Source organism: Myzus persicae, unplaced genomic scaffold (genome assembly GCF_001856785.1).
Source record: "Myzus persicae strain clone G006 unplaced genomic scaffold, MPER_G0061.0, whole genome shotgun sequence".
Classification (NCBI taxonomy): domain Eukaryota; kingdom Metazoa; phylum Arthropoda; class Insecta; order Hemiptera; family Aphididae; genus Myzus; species Myzus persicae.
Genome location: NW_019100758.1, coordinates 629,367 through 642,170, shown reverse-complemented (window position 1 = coordinate 642,170; position 12,804 = coordinate 629,367). Strand labels below are relative to the sequence as shown.

The 12,804-nt window shown below is 27.6% G+C and overlaps 1 protein-coding gene across 1 annotated transcript in view; it reads left to right on the top strand.

Annotated features, from left to right (window-relative positions):
* Nucleotides 1-7: 7 nt before the first annotated feature.
* LOC111042823 (leukocyte tyrosine kinase receptor-like) overlaps nt 8-12,804 on the top strand; it is a 319,549-nt gene continuing 306,752 nt past the window's right edge. The window contains exon 1 of the mRNA XM_022327519.1: nt 8-74. The gene's annotated coding sequence lies outside the window, so the exon portion shown is untranslated. The remainder of the gene's footprint in view (nt 75-12,804) is intronic.

The following is a 12,804-nucleotide window of genomic DNA, read 5'->3' as shown; positions in this document are numbered from 1 at the left end:
TGAAGCCGCGACTGCGGTGCCGGAAGACTACCTGTTCCCGCCGGGCGACGACTCTGAGAAACCAGGACAAAGAGGTGAGTGCCCGCAAGCAAATATTACTATAGTCGGGGGGGGGGGGACTTAACTCCAGACATGCGTATCGGATGCAGACGGTTTTGTTTTTCGACGAAAACGTGTATTTTATCTTCTTTTCGTCCATCACACAGACACGACTATTAATGTGATAAGAAATATGAATATATCATGCTTAAATTCACAAGAATCTTACATGAGATTGATCATCCTCTCTTCCTGATGGTTTTTCGAGGTCCATTTACTTTCCTTTCTTAATTTTTGAATTGACATCTATCTAACGAGTTGTGTAGTGTACTGTTCATACAGATACGGTTCCAGTAAGCATTATAGTTGGCACTGTAAAGTCGACGCATTGTTTGTTGTTTACAAATCAATGTTATATTTTTTGTGCGAGAGGTGATCAATTCTTTGACGACCAGCATTAGTTATTTTTTCCGATTTCTCATCACATTTTCAGCAATGGCTGCAAACAGTACATCATTTTTTAGTGATGAATATTATTTGTCGACCATAGATTGGTAATATTTGGGTCCTTGTTTGGAAATATACTAATTATCCATTTTTTTTCATTCAAACAGCGTATACTTATAAAATGTCTATCGTTGAACTAATCAAAAACAATCGGTATCGAATTTCAATAAAACTGCCTATCCGCTAATAATGTCAACTATGTCATATCAATCTTGTGTCAAGCAGAACCAATTTTATATTGATAAAAGAATACAAATTTGATAGGAAAATGGTAGGTAATGGTTGACAGTTAGTAGCTGAAATGTAGTATAATACAGTTATTATTATAGTTTTGATTAGAACAAAAAACAAATATCGTGAATTCGTGACTTAACGTAAAACAAATATTATCATTTTTAAATTTGATATTTATTTCAATAGACAATAGGTCGTTTGAAATTTAAAATCTTTCTGCTGAACAATTGAATAATTTGAGATAGGTAAGACATTTTGGATGCGAGTATTTATTAAAACACAATTTTCGTAAATAAATATACCTAATACACACTTAGCTATAATATGATTTATAATTTTAAAAATTATTATGTAATATATTACGTCTTGTTACTATCAATACATTTTCAATTATCATGAAAAGTGTTTGAAAAAAATGATCGCTAAGAAAGGTGAAGTTGTGTAACCTAGCTATGATGTTGAATGAAATCAATGCACGTTCACAATACATATGTCGATTTATTCAATTTCCAGTCATGAAATTACACCGGAAATACATAATATATATTTATATTAACTATAAAAAAATTATTTTTCTATTCTAACTTTTTGTCAACGTTGAGTGCTCCAGAGAAAAAAATCGTGGTTTAAGTAATTAAAATCGAATTTTTATAGTTTATATTTTTGGAGATCCTTTCATTATTCAAACGGACAATTGAGTTCGTTAATATTGTTTAATATTTTATCAACTAAAAAATGTGTGGTCATAACTTAAATCATTCTACATGGAAAAATTTGTTAATGTTAGAGCTAGCTAAGGAAATGATGAAATAGTAAATAAAGATATTATATTTTAAGAGTATGTATGGTAGATAGTAGTTAATAAATTAATGTATTGGGTAAACATCTTCGAATTGACCAGTTCACTAAAACAAAAACAGTTATCTTCAGGTAATGGTGATTAACCATTTTACTGGGTTTTTGGCCAGAAAGCACAACTTAGACTCATATCTAGAGCATTTCTTAGAAATACATTAGAAATATTAAATTCAGCAATGTTTTAAGAAATGTTTGTGTACAAAAAAATACTATAATAATAAATGTATTTGTAAAACGAAAAATGTATTATGCAACTCTTGCTGATATAACTCACTTGATTGTATATATAAAAAAAGATATAATAACATTACGGTATAATAATACAAATGTATTAGGTAGGTACATATTTTATTTATGAAAACCGAGCTTAAACAAACACTCGTACGTGATTGTAATGTATTACTTTGTACAGGAAGAGACGTAAAAAATATTTTTTGCATTAAGAAAGTGTGTAATTATATTATGTGCATTTGTAATAAAACATATCATACCTACGGAAACTCTTTAGTCCTTATACTCTCTCTGGCATAATTTAATGTCTACTCAATTTGAATGACCAAATGTCCCTATAACCATATAGATAAAATAACGATTGGGAAACTCTTAATATTGTATGTGTATTTACAACGATACACAAATGTTTATAGTCACTCTGCGTACAACTCTTTCCACCTAAGTAGTTTTCAAGAGGTTTCGCTTACGTGTAACACTTACCTTACCCATAGAGTAGAGTATAGTGGGTTTCTTTAATCGGAATAGCATTTCTTTCTATCTTCAATCACTTCTGATACCGTCGTTTATCCGGTAGAGCTCGTCAATCTCCTTCGCTTGTGCTGATGATTTCCATGCTGGACAGCCACCACCTAATAGCTGAGTAGGTATAGAGATGTATTGTTTAATATGGTCGTAGGCCTGTAGTCTAGTTTCTATGAACTAGTGATTGTATTTTTAGTGATTCTTCGTGTTAACCTTAGCTTTTGTGTTTTAGTAGCGTTTCCAATAGGTTATTTGACTAAGCTACTTAAAGGCGTTTGGCACATTGTGAGTGGATCAAGGTCACTCCATGTCACTTAAATACACGGAGTTCACGCGCTACCTGTCTATTTTTTCTATGTAACTCATATTTGTATCCATGGATGGTTGTATTTTAGTTGGTTTTCCACAGATAATGCGTGGAAGTCTTTTTGGGATTATGTAAAATATTCTTTAGTTTCTTGAAAGAACGTACATTGCGCTGCTATCGCTAAATACGTCGTCAGAATATATGAAAATGCTTCATAGAAATAGCACATATGATTTGGGTATGATAAATTATGCGTAATTTATGTATCGTACCTCATGTTGTGGATACAGATTAGCTGGTGTGAACATTTACGTAATATTGGGTTCTTCGTAATACCTTTGATTAATTATTCTGTTTCTGTATTTTGGTATCGTATTACTCGTATTATTAATTAAAGTAGAGTGATTATCACATTATTTGTATCTGTACTTTGATTTTTATGATATATCAATATTATCAAACGAGCTATGACTAAGTAAAATATTATAAAACAAAAATGTCTGTATCTCTCTTATAATTGATATCTTTTAACTAATCAACGTCCATATACAAATATTGTTTTGCCTTTGATTTTGATAAGATATAGTATGTATTCTTATATAAATCTAACAACATAAAATTCGTTCTGTTCAACGCAAATTTGCTAAATTGTATGTTTGTGTAAGGTGGAGACAACACTGAAGACATGTTGGTGTCCTTCACATTTTGGCTACCACTCAATATGTCCTAATAATGTCGCTAATAAAATTAAATAGCTCTCCGTTTACGTCTGTTTTATGTACTTTCGATATGCATCGAAAGTACTCGGTAAAATTGGCTTTGTTAAATCGGAATAATTATGCATCGTTTAATATTATATAAAATTTAAAAAAACAACAAAAACAAATAATTACTCTTTAATCTTCGTAATATTTATGATTTATAATGATATAAGGTCATAAAGTAGGTATAATATGTAACTTTACAAGTAACGAGCAAGAAGTAGGTAATAACATTTTAAAAGTAGTGACTAGTGATATTATCATAACGTATGTTGGAGTTACGTGTATTTACTACAAAATGAGTGGAAATATTAAACTTTGATGTTTTAATGTGATATTTAAAGTGATACATATTACATTATTATAGCTAGGTACCTAATAAACAAAATAGATCCGATAATTCTGTTTTAGTTATAATATATATAAGTACCTACTAAACATTTGAAAATAATCACCATTGTTTATCGCGCCAAACTGATCCTGATAATGTAGTGAATATATCAGCTACGATATTATTTATTAATAATTGTTCTTATAATAGATAGTAATACAATTTAAAATTGTGTACCAACAATAGAATATTTAAATGTTTTTTTTTTAAATTGTTTATAGGTACCTATCAAATTTAATAGCATTACGTTTTCGATTATATATATTATTTAGTATCCGAGATTATTAGATGCGATATTTAAAGAGTAACGAATATTTATAATAACAGAGTTAAAATTGGATTATAAGTGCTTACATTTAAATGAAAATGTAAAATATTTCAATTTTTATTATTAAATTGTTGAATTGTATGTAAAATTCGTGTTCTGTAAACTGAAATATTAAAGGACTTAAGGAGTCTTTAATGTTAAGAGATAGGGTGGAAAGTCGTAATAAATTATGAAACATTTTAAACCTTTATCGTTTTCATAGATATATTTTATCGCTTGACTAAATGCGAAAATTGTTGGTATATAATATTTCTTAAACAATAATAAATATAAAATAACTCATTATTTATTTTTAAAAAAGAAAAAAAATATACTTATCGATTTTGAAATAGTAGATTAGAGTTATATCAACTAAATTATTGTGAATGTTTTATTTTATTTTAAACCGATCGTAAAACGCGCATTGTCCTGAATTCCAAGCCATAATTTACCAACTTATAAATATAAATTATAATAATTAAAAACAATACATTACTTTATATAAATCGTACTACTTTTATTAGCAAAAAATTATTTTAAGGAAATCAAAAGCTTTATCGTTATAAAAAACGCAGTAAGTCCCAAGTATGTACATTGAAAATAAACAATGACCTACTAAGTAAACAACAAATTCAAGGCAGTTATTTATGATTTCTGAATCCAGAAATGGTTTCTTTTTTTACAAAGATATCAACTGGTATGGCATGTCCAACAGTCAAGAACATAATGATAAATAATAGTCAATTCTATCCAAGCATATTATAATAATATGTGACACACAGTGCATACCATCGAATAATAATACCACAAACTAATATTGCATTTTGATTATATATTTTTCACATAAGTTTTTTATTACTCAACTCTTTTATTTACCCACATTTTCACCAGGACATTCGGACAGGAAATATTATAAAACACAGTCCAGTTCGGTCCTAGAGTGATTAATTTTCTTCATACATTATGCATAAAAGTAAGATTCGTAATTTTAAATTATTTACAATAATAATCAATAAATTAATTAAATAATAAATATGACATGTTTTACTAACAGTTTATTTTTATGATGAGCACGTTTAGACTGAAGAATGGTTCAAAAAGACAACTCAAGTAGTAACGATTTAAATTTTTATTATATTGGGCTCGTCCTAATATCATGGGACCTTGGTTTAGTTAACCTGAATGGAAATAAAATTTCTATTATACATTTTCAACTAACGATCGATTATTAATTTCTAATGTATCTAGTTTTTTCTATGCACAATGTGACTTTGGGTAAAAAAAGGTTACGTTAACTATCATAAAAGTCATTCGAAAATATATACTTTTATACATGATGTAATAAGTTTTTTCAAACATTTATTATGTGAACGTCAAATAACAATATATTATTGTTACCATTTGAAAATAAAAAGTTAGGTATTGCTATTTTAACGGATGAGAAGGTCTAGAAATTTCTGAGAAACTATGTTAAAAAAAATATCTACTACAATCCCTTTCATATTTAAAAAAAAAAAATGTTAGATATCCAAATGGTTGATTTATATTTTTGCTATATTATTATAATATTATAGAGGTTTAATCAATAAGACGTATGAACTGCAATATTAGTATTACATTTGAAATATTAAAATAAATTATATAAATTGTATATTAATCACGTTCAAGCAGTACACAAATTTATATTTCAAATGCAACCACTGGTATTAAAAAATCAATGTTTTATCTTTTATCATAAAAATACATACCTATTAAGTGTAATAATTACTGTAACAATAACAGAGTAGTCGTAATGGTTGGATGTGTGTGGTTGCAATGAATTTTCCGTACACTGAACTAATTTTTTGAGATCATCTCTGAACGAAAAGAAGGGATTTTTTGGGATAACATATCAAACACAATTGCATAATATGTAGAGCCAGTGTTCTAATAATATTGATAAAACTGCTAAAAAATGTTAAGAATTCATAGTTAATTATATTTTCTAAGTCTTATAGTTTAGGTAAGTCAGAGGTTTCAATAACCCATGCACCATGGATAATAAAATTAAAATAACGTATTTTCTTTATCAAGAAATAGTTTTCTGTATAAAGATATAAAATAAATGTGTCTTTAATATTATATTATAATAGTTCAAATACATAAAACATTTATCATAAAAAATACGAAAATACAATAATACAATAGTTGGTATACGAATAAAAAAAATAATCTTAATCTTCTAGATTTTTATTTTATAAATGATAAAAAAAATTTTTAATTTTTTTTTTTTTTTTTAAAAATTAAAAAAATATTCGGAATACTAAGCAACGTTTTTCAATATCGGAGAACGCATCTGATGGCTCTTTCGTAAGCTTAAACTGTCTATATCTCTGGTTTATTTTAAAAGAAATTGGCATGTATTCTAAAACAATTTTTATTTTTTTTAAATTAAATGGCCTATAAGGTATTGATTATAATCGAATTAGTTTATTTGAAGTTTAATAAGTCTACAGTACCATATTAATTTTTTTCCCAAAGAACGTTTATTATACTTTTAATTTATTTTAATATATTATAATTTAATTTAGGTAGGTATCACTTTCTTTTTTTTTTTTTTTAACCTTTTTGTAATAAAATATCAAAAGGTTTGAAGTGATGGATATTGGAACTTTTATTTTCCATCTAACAAATCTTAATAAGCGAGGCTGTACATGAACATAGAAAAACAATAATTAAAATTTTAAAAAAGTTCAAAGCAAGAAAATAATATGACGATCTTCATTAAAGTACGTACGTAAACAAAAATTGTTTTTACTTTGTTGGCAACATTGAAATACTGAATTGAAACACAAAATAAATACTTTTACTTACGGTAAGCAGTTTTGTTTGTATACAACCCTTACAATTTTTACGTACAATGCGAAATGCCAATTTCCGTATGGAGGATAATAAAAAAAAGTAAACAAAATATCGGTGAAAAGAATAGGTAGGTACATATTACATATGAATGACAATGAATCAATGAATGGCGAAAAAATATGGAATCAAATAAAGAGTGTTATAACGATTTGGTTATTATAAGGAAAATTAAAATAAATAATGCTATTATAATGAACGATTCAAACAACAATTGATGAATGGAAAGTGTGATACTAAGAATGAGCAATAAATGGTTTCCTTAATAATAATAATAATTATTATTATGATTTAATTTTTGAATTGAAAATGCCCCTATTCCTCTTGAATATTTTTACAGGCGATTTGATCGATCACAATTGATGTGAAAATTAAAAAATAAAACTGTACCCAGCCAAAACAAATGTTTCCAGTATTTCCAGTATTTTTTTTGTAATTTGAATTTTGAATATTTTAAAACCACGTTACAAAATAAAATATGACGAACGTCTGAGGTTTTTATGATGGGAAAAAAATATTTCTAGTTACGTATGTGTTACAACGGCTGTACTGAAAAAAATAAAATCAAACCATTTCAACGAAAAAAAATGACTTTACTAGAAAAACGATCATGGCACGTAGAAGTATCGGATTTTGTTCATTTTTTTATTTTTATTATTTTTATTATTTGGATGAGAAAAACTTTACTCAGATCGTATTGAAGTTTTATTTTTTAATCAACTTAAAATAATATCTGATGAAAATATTTCGAAATATTCAAAACGGTGTGATATATAGACGTTTATTACTACTTCTGACATAGTAATTTTTACAATCGGACTCCAATCTGACTTCCATGAAATCGTCTTTATCTTTAAAATTGAAAAAAAATATGTATAAATCTAAAATACAAGTCAGCCCCGACGTCCTTAATGGTTTTTGACTTGGATTGAAAAAGACACAAATGATAATATTTATAAAGTAAATACAGTAAATATTAACAAAAGAGAATGCCATCTTCTGAGGTCCATAGATTGCGAATACTTAATAATATTAGCTCTTTAAACATTTTACTTTGTAAGCACTAGTGTATTTAAAAATAATAAGTTCATAAATCGTGAAATAATAAAAAACTTATATTTTTATGACAATACATGATGTCAGTGCAATTATTTTAAAAGGGTTTGACGGAGTCAATTTATTTTAATATAGTTTTAAGGTGTTGAAATGTTTACAAATACCTAACTTCTACTTAAAAGTAATTTACAAATGTTTTGTGCAATTTATAGTGAGAGTTGGTCATTGAGTAGCTACGAAAATATAAGAAAAATCGAACGTTCTCACTTGGGTAAGTTAAATATGGATGCAGGACGGTTTTATCGCAAAAAAACCTGTTACGAAAATTGCAAATGACAATAATTTACTCATGGAACAGTGGATACTTAAAATTAAAATATTGCAATTTTTTTTTTGTAAAATATAACAACTATAACTTTTCAATAGTTGGATATATTTGATCAACTATGACTTGGTTAAGCTTATTATGTAATCATATGCAAAATTTTCAATTAAAACGATTCTTCAACAACTAAATTGTATGTTAAAAATGCTAAAATCTTCATAAAATTTGAATATTTATTACATATCATAATAATAGTTTGTGTAACTATTTGTGTTTCAACAAGTTGGCTAATATTGTATAATATAATATGATGTACCTACTTAGAGCTCTTATTTAATACCCACGTGGCCATGTGGTTGATCATTTCTCAGAATATTCCAAAATATATTTGGTTATTTAATTGATTTACGTTATTCCATAAAACTGTTTAAATTTTGTTTATTTTCCAAGAATTGACGGTCAAGTGAGTATAGGATTTTATAGTCTGGAACGGAATTTGGAAAGTTCACTAAAAAAAAGTTTAGTGGTTTGGAAATTATTACCAACCCTGAGTCTCTGATACATGATAGCTATATTAACAAAACAATGGAGTTTAAATGTTTTGTAAGTTTTCAAACAGGTAACTGGACTAGAATACAACTAAAATTACTTATCAAACATGTACATTTTCTTCTCTGAAACAGTTGATAACAATTTAAAAATAATTATTTTTCAGCATCTTAAAATGATAAAATTAAATTTTAATATGCTCTAAAGTAATTATTAATGTATATTATGTATATGTGTTCTCGTGTAATGTTAAATTACCAAGTTTTGAATGGCGTAACTTAAGGGTTTCCTCCAATAAATTGATTCAATAAGTATCGGTATATTTATGATATTAAAACTCCTACAGAGCCCTAACCTTATTGACTTATAAACGGTTTATCGTAACTAAATAATTCAGATATTTTATATTTTATAAAGATCTTGAATAAAACAGTACCTACCTAACCTTGTTGAAGTAAGATCTACTTGTAATCTTGACAAGCCTCAATGGATTGACACATTTTACATGAATAGGTATAAACTATTTGTAATATTTTTGCTTGGAAACTTTTGTTAACAATATTAATTATAATGATAAACATTTTAGCGAAGAAAATACCGGTGGCGTAAAAGCCCATATTGAGTAAACCCATATTAATACAATCTATTGAACAACAACAAAAACGTTATCAACATTTCACTGTGTAAATATTATGGTAATAAAATTCCGTTAAAACATTATATACATCTTATTGTGATACTTTTGATTACATTTAGTACTTAGCATACATAAATAATTATTATGTTCAAGTAACTTGATAAGAAATTCTCAATTTAAGTTAAATGTTCGTTATTTAGCTATTTTAATGAAAATACAATAAGGTACAGTTCTCAACATTTAACCTATTTAAATATTAAAATGTCTTAATTGTATAATAAAGCGAATTGATAATCAGACAGCTGACAGTACACAAATAATATATTCCAGAAGGAATTTAATTTAAAGAATGACGTGCTAGGTTGTGCAATAAATTGTAATTAAAATATATTTTTTTAATGATTGGCGGGGGGGGGAGGCTAAAAATATGTGCTGTTATTGAAAATTGTACACCTTTCAGATTTGTCCTGAAATATTAAAATTTTCGCCCTCAAATTTTTAGCCAGTTAAATATAATACGAACATTTTACTGCTTCAAAGTTGTGCGTGCGTGAATCACAAAAAAAAATGAACGTACAGATTGTTGGAAATCTAATAACTCTCTCCTCGATCCCTTCATAAAAGCAAAACAGAAAAAAAATTGCATAAACCATTCTAAAATAAGAGTGGGGTGAACACCGACATCTGTTTGGAAATAATATGCAAACTTTATGACTACCTTGGGTATATGAGTCGGTAGCGTACTTATCGATTTTCACTTTGTAAATCGTTTCGACGCCATTATAGAAGTTTCATAGATTTCGCCAACGCCAATAGACAACATTTACACGTTTACACTACAGTACCGGATATCTGCCGGTGTGACTTTTTTGGACTTAATTATGAATAAACAATCCATGTATCGGATCTTCCCGAGTGTTCAAAACTATCACAAATTGTTTAGGCCGAAACGAAATACCAACGTGTTTTGTGACATGTTTTAATGTTTATGTATGTATATAAATAAAAAAAACAATAAAATACATAATAATATTGTATCTTTGACCGAGTATTGCGCGGTTTAAATCCAAAAGCATCACAGTGTACCCCCGTGGACATTTCGATGTCTTAAAACTGTGTTATATTAATTATATTGTAATTTTTTCAAAATATAATATGATAAACATAAAACTAAAAATGTGACGGGTAGTACCAAAAATATGTATGCAAGACACAGATATACCTCTAATGATATCTGGTGTTTGATATTCAACTCGTCGCCGTCGCAATACGATCTCCACACAACGCACAACGGTATATTATTTGTGTTTCTTTTTTTTTTTTGAAAAAAAGGTATAAACCCACATATTTATCATACAATGTTTACAAAAAAAAAAAAATATATCATTGTAAAATCAATACACTCTTCTCCTCGTAACTAAGAATATCGAATGTAAACAAGTCAACATTATAAAAACGATACTTGTTTATAATAAATATTGTGGGTTGAGTATTGATATTACATCTCTGTGTAGATTTGGGCCATTCAGTTATTTTCTGCAAAAAGTAGATGAAAAACGTACACAACACTCACTTGCACACACTCATTTGGAGTTCTAATTTGGTTATGTGATTTAAACTGTGCGAGTTCCGTTCAAAAGTGTTTTATTTCAATTTTGTAATAAGATGATCGGCATTTGGATGGCCATTTTTAAACTTTTATACAAATCATGATTAATGATAGGTAGGTACTAGCTTACTGAAATAAAATAGCCTCTTTCGCTTAGCCCAGAATCTAAGACATATAGATAGATACTGTATATTTCACTTAAATAGGTAGGTAGTAACAGAAAATATTTCCGCTTGATGACCACAGATTAAAATTGAGATTTTCGAGGACGATTATCTCTTAAGATCAATTAAGATTCAAGGTGAACTGTACTGGGTGGGTGGTCGTAAAATCGGCACGGGCATGTCGAGTGATAGGAAGGTTAATCATAATAAACGGCCTTATTTTTCAGAAACTATAAATCGTTTGCGTAAACTCGAATCCGATACTTCAGGAAATACAAATTTTATATTTGAGATGAGTCATAATTGTATGATTTTTTTATAGTACAAAAGAATAGATTTATTTGATCAAAAAAAAAAAAAAATCAAAACTATTATAAATATAAATATATACCTGTGCATAAAATATGTAATATATTTTATTTAATGAGCAATGCAATTAATTTATGAAAATAATTTTAGTATACTATTTTACTATATTTACTTTGTAAGTCTGTTTGAATGGTAAGCCGAATAAGTATTCATGACTGGCCTTTTATATGACTAAATGTCTAGAGTTACCACTGATTTAAATCAGTTATAAATAACTAGTTCATCATAATTACTTAAGGTCAAACTCAACACGTATAATGCTATATGCTACTCTATTAAGCGTCATAAATAAAAATATTGGGGAACCCCTAACCTAACCTGCACACTGTTCAATTGGTTTTGCAAAATGGTCCAATAACGTCGACTCAGTGAGTCCGGACTAGTTAAAAATTTCTAAATCAGTTTATTGAATTAATATAACTATACGAATTTGACGATTATATATTTAGGTGTAGTGACGGCGACCAGACGAAATAAACAATAGTAAGTATTTCTGTTAACTATTTTAATTAATTTTTTAACTAGTCCAGACTCATTGAGTCGACGTTATTGGATCATTTTGCAAAATCAATTGGACAGTGTGCAGTTTAGGTTAGGGGTTTTGCAATATTTTTATTTCAGCCACTTAAGCAAGTTGATATATTTATTAACATGTAACATTGTTGCTTTAGGCAAAACACAAATTCAAATAGTTATTAAATTACCTATTTGTACATTACGAAGGAGTTCGGTAGATTTTTTCTCGGTTTAATACACTTTGCACATAACGAGCGAAGAAAGGTAGCTATTGATTTAACAATAATGCGTTTTTTCTTGGTTTTTTTTTTTATGTAACTGTGAACCATTTTCCGGATGAAAAGACTGCAAAACCTTCCATATAAATTCACTTCTTAGAACAACAAATTGGATATATATTATAATCCAGTCTTTAAAAAATTCTTTGTAGTTTCAAAGAAATTGTAAAAACCAACATAAATACTTTAAATGTTAAAATATCAGTTGATATTTTGTTATAGCTTATTTTTTGAATTAATTTT